The sequence below is a fragment of the Pempheris klunzingeri genome, chromosome 24 (genome assembly GCF_042242105.1).
Source record: "Pempheris klunzingeri isolate RE-2024b chromosome 24, fPemKlu1.hap1, whole genome shotgun sequence".
Lineage (NCBI taxonomy): Eukaryota > Metazoa > Chordata > Actinopteri > Acropomatiformes > Pempheridae > Pempheris > Pempheris klunzingeri.
In genome coordinates this window covers 10,823,728-10,835,928 of record NC_092035.1, presented here as the reverse complement: position 1 = coordinate 10,835,928, position 12,201 = coordinate 10,823,728, and positions in this window count along the sequence as shown.

Genomic DNA, 12,201 nt, shown 5'->3' with positions numbered 1-12,201 from the left:
GGTGAAGAGAGGACAGATGATGGCAGTGCTGTAATTATAGGATGTGAGAACCCGGCTGTCACATCTGCTCCTCTTTTAGCATGGCTCAGCCCAGCTCTGCTACACCTCCTCACTCATCCTCCTCCACCTCTTTTATTAGGATGCTTTTCACAATCCTTTCTACATTAATTTTCAAGGATAATATTCAAGCATATTCTGCCGCTTTTCCTCTTTCCTTTAATTCTCTTAGTCTGCAATGATAGTAACTAACATATTCTGCTGTTATCAGACAGCAAAACTGTGCAGAAATAGTAATTTCATAATGCCAACAAGCAGAAAGAGACACTGATAACAAATTCAAGTTAGCTGTACCAGTTGGAAAGGCGCGTGACTTGTGCTTATCATCGCCTCTATTTCTGAGACTTCCTCCTCCATGCCTGCCTCACCCATGCCTGCCAATTCCTCCCACTTCCTCATATCAGAAAAAAACCAAGCATCAGAAAACATTCGCAATTAATATTCTAGCACAGGACTGCTGAGATCCTGGCTGCTTTCTGGTCCAAAGTGTCTGCTTTTGCTTTTCTTCGGCGGGGAAAGTTACTGACATTTTCATTGTCCCACAGCCAGCCGGCCCCCGTGTTTATGACGCCTGAGGAAATTGCACAAAAATGTACATGCCTGCAGTAAAAAATTTTGGTTTGTGAGAATGTATTTAACTGATTCATACATACAGTTTCTTATAAGCATGGCTCTATTTTTTTTTACAGCAGGAAATGAGTCTGACAGAAAAGCACAAAGATGCCCATGCCATACACAGCGGGCATATTAATGTTTCATTGCTGTGCTGCGCGTCGTCTGTTCTCTACTTTTTCCATCTTTTCCAACCTCCACATTTCCCATGTAATTTTTCTTTTTCTCCGAGTGTCTTCCTCCACACTCTCACTGAAAAAAAAAAAGAAAATGATACCTCATGATTTACTTAACTGAAAGCACCAGAGGCCACAGAAGCTTGTAATCTTTGATAGAGATTTTTGGTTATGGCATGTCTAACTTTACATGGGGCTTTCCCCTCTGGGTTGTGATCTCTTATACGATCCATTGCTATGTTATTTTTAACCCTGAGAGTGATGCGGCTATCAAGACTGAACAAATGGTCCATGCTGAAATATTTCAACAGCTACTTTCATGAAATTTGCTGCAGATGTTCATTGTCCCCAGAGGATGAACAGGCCAAAATATGCTCCAATGTTTTGCCCCTCTAGTGGTAAAGATCTAAGAAATAAAGTTTCATTTTTCACCCTTCAACAATGTCATTTTCTGCTGTGTGGAGCATTAAAGCTCCTCGGGGACGCCGACATGGCAGCAGTCTTTTGGGATGCTTCTAATAATCTTGCCTTTCATTTTCAGTGACGCACTGAGCATCCAACTAGTTTTAGTTGTCTCAGGCCAACAGTCTTACTGATGCAAAGAAAAAAGCTAACAAGGCAAAAGTTTTTGGGTTTATGTTTCTCATAAAGATAAGACTTAAATACTCTTTTGTGCATTAAGGGCGAGATACGTGCTCCTTATCCTGTGTTTGGTTTAAAGAGCAAGTGCAAAGACTATAAATGAGATAAGCCTTCAGCTGTAGATTTGCAAGGACAAGGTCAGCTAATGTGAAGCTGAAACTCTGCAGTTGGAGAAGTTTAACTCAAAGTTATTTACTACCTGCATCGTAAAATACCAATCTTCTGTTAAGTAGTAAATGAGCTCAGCAGATTTCAGCTGGACTAATGGCTGCTGATCTTCTAGGCCAGGGCATTATTTGTTTACAGCAATTTAACAAATGTCTCCGAATGAATATCGTGACATTAAAATGCTACGCACTGCGCCATAAAAATGACAATTTATGTCGACAGCTCCCTCCCATGTCAGTGACACAAGATTGTAGAAGGAGTGAACAGGAGGAACTGAGAGCTTCTGCGCTTCAACAGCCCGGAAGCAGAATATCTCTACAGTACTGTAAATTCATCATCATGTAATTCACCATCAAGTACAGCCTGTGGCTTGAGCTAACCTTGTTTTACTTTCAAGAAGCATCTGACTTCACACCTCATCTTGTATTCCCTTTTTACAGCTTTATATAAAAAGCTGTCTCTGGAAAGCAGAGCTCAAAAGAACCTGCAGGATATAGTGTTGACTGCAATCACGTCTGAATTATGAAGCTTATACGGAATGAAAGGTGTGTTCGCAGCTGATGAGAGGATGACATGGTGTTTATAGTCGCACAGGCTTTTTAAATATTGCTTGGCACATCGCTGAGCACGGCGTTTCAGCTTTGGACGATGAATGACACAAAAGCAGAGCCGATTTAAGTCTGTTGTCCTGCTGTATCAAGACCCGGTTTGCTAAAGGCACATTCAGTAGAAATACTTTTCTCTTTGCCCCAACTTTCTTTTAGAAACATCCAGCTTGTTATACCTTCAGCACATTACAAGAACAGTGATGCATTATTTATTTTCCTTATGCATCGAAACGAAAAAGTTGTCTGATTTAATGTTAAATAAAATCACACTCTCACTTTTTCAGTTTTGCCTGAAGTAGTCTAGTTAAAATTCTTTATGTCCTCAGTGAGTGGAAATATCCACTGTGTGGTTTTGAGCAGGGTGTGCCGGTCCACATCTGCGGTCTTTCACCAAGTCACAAATGACTGCATCAGCAACCAGTCCTTTCCATTTCCCTGACACTGCACAACTGTCTTATTGTTTTCACCGTGACCATGATTATATGATGCTGTAGCTTTGTATACGTCAAACATTCAGTTTGTCAACTGCTAATGGAAATATAAACTGATCATTTGGTCGGCGTTCCAGAGGGTAAACCCGCTGATTTTAACTCACATCTGTCAACAATTTGTGTCTAGTGCGCTTTTTCCCTGGACCTCAGCTTGCTGTGTCATTCTCTTTCTGTACTGTGCTAATAATTAATGAGAGAGTGTCTTTGTGGACTCCCACAGAGTGTGCAATTTCATGCAAATTTGTATTTTCCTGTGATCGTTGAAGCTTTTACTTAACTAAATTATACATGCTGAAAAAACCATCTTGGATAGAATTACATTGACGGTTATTTTAAGATTCGTGAAGCTAACTATTGAAGTAGCTTTATAGACAATTACAGACGACATATTTTTCTGCTTACTTTGAATTGTGATCCATCAAACCATAATTAGGTGGCAGTGCTGACTCCAGAGTCTGCAGCCATGCTGTGTGAGCCTGTATGCACAGTGTAATTGTCATTGTCAGCATGCTAACATACTTATGATTAGCTGTTGTGATGTTTAACATATTCACCGTCATAGTTTCGGGTGCAAATATTTACCAATTAGCTCCATATATTCTAAAAGTGCCTCCTTTCTGATGACCAGCAGGGGGCGCTTCCACCGGCTCCAAAAAAGAAGTTAAAATGTATGGAAGTCAATGAGAAAATGATCCAAGTGATGGACTAATTAACTTTTTGACCCTATAATGATGGATGTTAAGCAAAGGGATCACCAAAGTTTTGAGGTGTGCAAGAATGTCTGTATCAAATTTCATCGCAAGCCAACCTGGAGTTCACATTTGTGCCACCTCAACCGAATATGGTGTTAAATATCTGCTGTGGATTCAAAAGTTGTGTGAATAAGAGATACAGAATGTTGCCAAAAACATCTGAAATTGAGTGATATTCCCCTCATGTTTAAGACTTTACGAGAGGAGACAGATGACTACAGGAAAGTTTGAGCACATGAAGATTGTTTGGCTTTAGACTTGCCAGAAAACTGCTTAAGATAGCCACAGGCTTCAGGAAATAAAGGGGAAAAAGTGACTAACATGGTGTGTACGTGTGTTTGAGTGTTGCCTAAAGAGCCAAATATCTCAATCCCATATTAGGATCAGTCCCAAAGAAGGATTATATCCTCATGAGCATAAAAATCTGGGCTGATCACATTGAAAGATTTTACTTTACAGTTGTTTTTTTCCCCTCATCTTTCACAGCTTAGTTTTCTACCGCAGTGTTTGACAGAAAAAGCTTTGCTTGACATCCTCCGTGCTGTAGGTCCACATGCCTCAGAGGAGCAGGAGGACCATGGTGCTTTGCTGGTTAGTGTAACAAACAGATGTTTTGCCTCTTTACAAACATCAATTCCACATTTACTTCAGTTGTGCATTTACTTCAAACAGGCCGCATCTGCCCACCTCTGTCTTGTGGCACGTACACATGCGAGCTTCCCTTTGTATGTGTGTGTCATCTTCATCCGCGGTGGAACCAAACTCTGCTGCATGCCTGGGGAGAGTGCATGAACGTACTTGGGCGCACCATCTGCCAAAGACATTTCCATATTGGGGGCAACAGCCTAAAATATAAGCTCATTAAATCAACATTTGCAAGAATCTGCTAACTTTGGGCAACTTATTTTAGGACAGATTTGCAGAAATTGCCCTTTGAATGACCCACCAGATGTTTTTAGGTATTTTAAAGCATTTAGAATTCATCTGCTTAAAACTGATAGTGTGAATCTTGAGTTCAAGAAAAGCCAAATGTCTGGAGCAGTTCCTAAGGTGGCCCTGGGAGCTTAACGCACTGCAACAATGGACAACAATACACAGCTTATTGCATTTGTGTTGTGGCTTTTGTATTCATGTTTTCTGTTGCTGCAGTGCGTTGAGCTCTCGGTGACTGAACGCTACCTGCCCAGTTTTAAACAGCCAACAAATTTAGCCTGCAGCTAGTGAGCAAATATTCCAAATATTTCAGCCAAAGAGTCAAACAGGGCTAAAAGGAAGATGAATATTGGGTGACTTCAAATGCGTGCTGAATGTTTAAGCAGGACATTGATTGGTAATAAATTCAGCATTGGAGAATTAGCATCAGAGTAAATTAGCAGAATCAGATCTGCTTTGTCTACCAACTGGGCTATTGAGCTCATGCTAATTTTTATGGATTCTGGTTCATTTAAAGTTGGGCAGCACAATTAAACAGGGCAAATACTAAACTGAGATCCAGAAAGCTGAAGCAGTAGAGTTAAAGTTAGAAAATGAACCATCTCAGAGGTCCACAGAGATTAAATACAGTGGGTAAGATACTATCCAACCCAGATTTATAATTTCAAGCACAGGACAGAAGATATGTGGAAATAGTGGAGAATAATGTGACAGTCAGATGGGATTATTATCTCTGCAAGTCCAAGGTTTGCACATGAATACATTTGGATCTCAATATACTTTAAGTGCCCTTTGAAGAAAAAAAAAACACTCTCCACACTCTCTGTCTTAACAGTGTTGGGTTTCGCCTTGTTGACAGTCACCATATCTCAGCCGATCAGAAAACAAGTCAAATACAGAACACAAGTGTTGCACATCCACCGAGAGAAACCTTTAGGTTGGTTCAGTGCTAGTGCTGTTCGCCAAATGAAAAGAAAAAAAAAAAACAAGGCTGAAAAAGTGTTTAAGATTTCATGTGGCTTTTGAGAGCTTTTCATTCCCTCTTGAAGCGTGATTTTTCCGATTCATCTGACAGGCCTTAATGCCTCCTAAGAGCGAAAGGCTGCATTGTTCAAGGGACCTGCTTGGTAAAAGTAGAAATATGGACTTATACAGATGTAGAAATACAGTACAAGAATCAGAGAGCATGAAATATACATGGAGGGAAGTGGATGCTGTGGTTTGCCTTTTCATTTGAAAAGCTCTCAACATGATCTCAATTGGGAATTTAGAGGTGGATGATAAAGCAAATATAGAAATGCTATTTTATACTACAGGATAAGGTCTTTCTGCTGTACTACGGAAACAAAGGGTCGACTGTTCAAGTCAGGCGATGCATAATGGCTGAAATCGCGATAAAAGAAGGTAAAAAGGTAGAAAATGTCACAAAAATATTTAGAAATACTCTTAAATAAGCACAGATTTTTAAACCTCCCAAAGGTTGCTTAACGACTGCTGTAATTCTAAATAATGCATTGAAATTCAAATGAAGTCTCCACGAGTGACCTCCCCAAGCTCTGCAACATTACCTACATTACCTACATGCAGAAACACACACATGCGCTATAAGTACTGTATGTTTGTAAAGCGGTGCGACTGTGTGCTAAAAGCAGGTGAGGAGATGTATAATTCAGGGCATGCAATGGAAAACAGATGTTAGTATACTGTGAGGCCGGGAGACCAATAATCCTTTCAAAATGTCTCGCATGTGTCAACAGTGCCACACATGTGGTGCAGCTCTTAAACTCATGCGGGCAGAAAAAGCAAGATGATGAAATACACAGCAACTAGTACAAATAATAGGACCCTGAATGCAATTTGAATTAGTCTTTATTAACTTACCACATATGCATGACCCACCCAGCCACCCACATGCTCTCCTAATCGCATTTTTTCTGACAAACACAATCACTGCCTGAATTATGTTCAGTTTTTTCGAGTGAATAAAACTCGACCAAACTGCATTTACGCGCTGTGCTGGACTCCCAGGAAGGCAGTTGGGGTGCACAAAGTGCAGGACTGTCACTGCATCCAAACTTAGGTCTGTGGTTAGGTTTACGCAGCTAAAGCACTTTGGTTCAGATGAGGGGAAAAACATGCATTTTGGTCATTTTGGTGGAAATCAAATGGAAATAAATGAAATACATCCAGACTTCGGTGTTTTGGTTCAGGCAAGAAAAACACTGAGAATGATTATGGAAATTTTTTTAGTGGAAAACAAGTATGTATGAAATGAAATACAGAAAAAAAAGAACTATGTTGTCAGTGAACATTTTACTTTTAGAATCAACGTTTTACTGACTTACCTAGTGTGCAAAAGAAAGTGTAATTCAATCGGCATTACGTTTCCCATAAAATAACATATTGTGTATAAACATAATGTCTAGGAGGCACGGCTGCTCCATGTGGATTTGTTCGGTGACCTTCTACTGGTGACTGCATGACCAATGTATCCTCAAACCACCCTTATGGAGTAATGAGTGTGTGTGTGTGTGTGTGTGTGTGTGTGTGTGTGTGCCAGGATTATGTTGAATAAATAAGCAGCTTAGATTTTATTGTTATCTTTGTTGATTCGTCTTTTTGACTGTCAGCTGATTTTTTTTTTTAAAGCTTTATGCTTGTTATTACCGCAGATGTCCATGATATGTAAAATAAATAGATTAAATAAATACATTTGCATTCGGGTCAAGATCTGGAAACTTAATCATTTTTGTGCTCTCTGCAGTTCAAGGTCTAAATGTAACTTCTGATGTAGCAGCCAGCTGAACAGATATTTGGCCCTGGTTGAGAATCATGTGAGAAATTTACTCTGAAATGTGAAACATGTGCCCACTGTGAAGTGTGTCATATTGATAAGATCTGGGTTTGATATGCAGATTTTTTATGGTAAAAGTTCAAGATACAGCACAAAAAATGTGACTTTGAGCAAAGAACTATAGAAGTCAAACAACATAAAGGCTTAAATGAACAAGTTGTAAATTACCCACAGATTTTCTGCTGTATATTATGAGCGGTTGTCTTTAGACTAGGTCGTGATTCTTGCTAATTAACCTCGTTACACTTTGAACTGTCCTATGGGACCCCTGAGCCATCTAAGCGCCGCAGCCAGTCTGCTAATAACCCTCAGTTTTAGAGAGAAATCCCAAAGAGAAGCGACCATTTTGGAATTGACATCACCAGTTAAACACTGACATTTGGGAAGGATAAGTAGACTCCCTGAACACCAAGGATGTGTAGGAGCCACAAGCTGACACCAGTGAGCCAAAAAAATTCAGATCACGCCATGCAATGATAATAATAATAATAATTTCTCAAAAATGCAACGCTGAAGTCTCAGTTTTGTAGCTTCCGTGTGCTGCCTCTTGCATACAAATGATTCTTCCACTTGTCTATACTCCTAAAATAGAAGGTTTGTCAGACCTCCACTTGCTGAATTCTTCATGTGCTATTTACTTTGTACTTAAAGTTTATGAATAATAACGAGAGAGAGGCCAGATTTGACTTTTCTAAATGCAAATCAAGTCAGGGGGCCGTGAGGGGATTTTGCTGAGCCACTCAAATGAGGAGAGAGGAACAAAGAGCAACAAAGAGCAGAGGAGTCGCCCATTTTATTAATTGTGTTGGTTCTAGCAGTTGCCCTTTAGAAAAGTCAGTGGACTTAATTAAATTACAACGCACGCTTGGAGGAGGAAGCAGTAGGAAATAGCCTTGTAAAACAGAGTATTCAATCCCTTATCTAATGAGAATGAGAGCCATGGGGATGCTCAAAGGTCTTCATATGTCCTCTGAGTCCTTCACTTACTATAATATCTGGATTTAGTAAAGAGAAAAGTCTTCAGCAAACAGCAAAACTCCAGCACAGCTACTGTCTTATGCATGAAAGCTCGCATTTGAAACCAGCAGTTCACGATGAACAGACACAGCCTGGATGATGGGAGCGATATTTCCAATGGTTTCAGCCCTGCGAGCCGTCCTCCTATATACTGCCCTTTAAACCCTCCGGGTCCTTTGAAATAAAGGCGTTCTTTTTCCAGGTCAGTTTGCTTATTTGCTTCTCACAGCTGAGTCGTGCTGCCTCCTGTTAGCACAGCACATATAGGAAAAATTAAAGGCGACCCATGGGTCAAGACAGTTGGGCATGAGAAGCTGGCACGGAGCAGTAAGCAGGCACGACATGCTTGCCCTTCCCCCTGCACATGTTCCAAAGCCCTGAGGCATTGCCCGAGGTCATGAAGGCTTAGGGAAGAGGCAGATGCATACGGATAATATGGCAAGCGGAAAAGCCACAGAAGACTGGGCATGGAGAGGCAGAGTCTAAATGTCAGGTTTCGTTGTGTTGTTGCATTGCAGCGGAATGCACTGGAACACGAGGAGAGAGCCACAGTGCCAAAACACAAGGACGCGGAGAGGTCGGGACTTTAGTAATAAGCAACGCAGACAACCTGCTCTGTGGTGGCAGTAACGAGGCCTCACAATTAAAATCTGTATTAGATTAAACTTCACTCCTCTGCCAGTCACAAGCTCGGGGCTGTGCGACCACACGATCTTAAATTTGAGTGCACACAGTTAGCAAAGATTTTAAGTTGAATTTCAAGCTTTAAGGTTCAAGGTTGTTTAATCCTCCTTAAAAAAAAAAAAAACAACATAAATATGGAAATGAGAGCTGAATGTGTAATTTAAACTTGAAGAACCCGTTGAAATTAAACTAAAGTAGGTGCTGAGATCTGCGAACACTTTTACAATAAAAGTCAGATTTTCTCACACTTGCCCGTTTGACTTTATCTTGGTTTTGGTTTTAGATACACTGGGTATTTAAAGTCAGGTTAAAGACGCCGTGTGAACCTTGTATTATTACAAAATATTGTGTCATTGGATTCTTTGGATTTCCAGTGTAATACAATACACTCAGACATATTGCACTACAAAGCGCAAATAGGTCACCCATGCACGATTACATGCGCTACAGGCAACACAGTCACTTATCATATCTGGGAATTCATCTCATTTGTCTTTCGCTGTGATAATGTTCTTACTATGATTGTCCCTGAGGACACCGAGACTTCCCCGCTTTACGTCGTCCCTCAACTGTCACGCCGTTTGACTCCTGCGGATGTTTTGGAGTTATATAAAGTGACCCCTCGTGGGGCAGCGCGGTTTGCTTGTCCAAGCTGCTGATCACGGTCCAGCTGCCTTGTTAGAGCCTATTATGTAAAACATTTCCCTCTTTGTTCCCACAGTTCTTCAGAAAAATGAATTAACAAACAGTTTACTTCCAATTTGACTCCCTTTGCTGCACTCCCTTTACAGCCCCCCCCTCCGGCTCTGCAGTCAGCCATGTACAGGGTTTTTGAAACAGAAAAGAACATTTGTTGTCATTGGTTCAGCTGATAAAGTATGTGAAATATTTATGGGATGACTCACTGGCGGGGGCATTATGTGACCCTGCCGTATTTTACCGTAGATGTAAATGATAATAATAGTGGAATTGCTGCCCTGAAGACACAAAAAAGAGCACATATATCGTGTAGCATGGATTGCTGTTATGTTCATGCTTTTATTTTTGCCTTATGGAAGGAAACAATAAACATTGTTATCATACAATGTCCCCTTTACAATCTAGGGTCATAAAACTTTTTGCTGCTGCTGAATTGCAGTATCAACCAGGACACTATGTTGATTAGTGTGACCTGTAAATCTATATTGCCTCTAAATACCAGTAATACTGTATATTTTTTGGCCATTTTTGGCTGTACAGATGGGCTAAATGGGTCAACAGACGGCGGATGTGTGTCAGTGATTCCCTTCTGGTACAGAGCTGACCTCCTGCCTGTGGAGATCCACCAGAGAGAAAAGCTGCTGATGCTCACTTAAAAGCAGCCTTGACCTGTTTGTTTCACATTCAGACTGTATACAGTACACAGGTAGGATCTGTGCGCCGGCACTGAAATAAACTAACAACTCACTTCCGAACATATTGATCTCATTAATTATTCTCTTTGCTGTGCAGCACTTTGGGAGGTTGCGGACCAAACTCCTGCTGTATGAGGGCAGGTTTGCACCTTGAGGCAACAAGCTAATGAACTGTGAAACTTGAGCATCCAGACATGACTTAGCGCTGTGTAATTAAACTGCAGTTTCCTTGATGTTAAGTTTCTCCTTAGTAGTTGTTGGCACTTAATGTGGCAGAGCTTCTGTTCCAACTTTTTCTGTTAGAAAAAGTTTGTGTTTTGCTCTTATACCCGATGCTGTGTCAAATTGGCCCAATCTGTAAACATGCTTTTCTTCTGTCGACATTAAGACAGCTTTTTTTGCTCTGTGGAATGGATAAAGACCAGAATACCATCTGTAACTACAGTAAATAGGGAGATTTGATGTGTAAATTAATTTGAATATCAGCAGCGATCAGATGGGTTTGCAACTGCAAAATAAGGATTTGATCCATATTTTTTTGCTTTTAATGTTTTTTTTCTATATTCCTATTAAAATCATCATATTTTGTATATTTTGTAACTGTTCTGTATATTTCTGGTAAATTTAATTTCCCAAAGTGAAGGCGTAAATGCTGGTTCAAAGCCTCATCCATATTGATAGTGAACTACTGAATCATTATTCTATTTATTTTGTCAGCATAGAGGTTGTAGAATTTTGATATAATGAGAAATACCAACCACGTGTAGGTTTTTAACTGGAGAATAAAAACCCCATCCAGGTTACCAAACCTTCCAAACTCCCCCCCCCCCCCGAAAAAAAATACAGGATATGACTACGGTTTCCTCAACTGCCACCAAAAAAATTAAACACAGCTGAACTCAAAATTATTCAACCCCCACTGCAAAGTTGGCAAAATGTACAAACTTTCAGCTGCGTTCACTCAAACAAGTACAATTGAAATAGCTCAACACAACTAATATTACAGGTGGTTTCTCCAAATTAAACACGTGTGTTTGCGTGCTGCCTTCTTCAAATCCCACCAGAGATTTTCTGTGGGATTCAACACAGGCGACTGTGACGGCCACTCCAGCATCTTCCAGGATCTTTTTGGTTATTGTCATGTGAACACCTAGAAGCATCTCAGACGCATTCCACAGTTGTCTCATGTGCATCTGACCAACAGATACACTTCTGATGCACAAACTGTAACCGAACAGCTGGTGGTGTTCCTACTCAATCAAATCTTTGCAGAAGAAAAAGCCACCACAGGAAGAAGTAAATAAAAGAGGAAGAGTGAAACCTGAAATGATGCAAAACAATGAAAACATCGATGTTCATTCAACCCTGTTTCCTAGAAATTCATGCGTATATACAGTTAATTTGCTGTCCTAATTATGCTTTGCCTTTTCACAGACGTCCAGAGTTTGCATCCACACTCTAGGCAAATGAATGAAAAACATATGAAACTAAATACAGAAAACAAATGTAATATATATGAACATTTTTCTGACTTGCCAGGTCTGTTAATGAACAATGTTTCCTTATTATGTTGATAGGAAAAGTAATTTGGTCAGTACTATGTTTCTCTAAAGATGTATTTGCTGTTGTAAACTAGTTGTATATAAATGTATTAAACTACTAGGTCTGCTGACATTTATTCTTAGATAAACATCTTGTTCATTGTGAAATATACATTTAATCACAGCATTTTTTTCCCACTCTTTCCATCTTTGGACATGCGACAAAAGTTTAAAAACAAGTTTTAACCCACAGCAGCCTGACACAGCTGGTA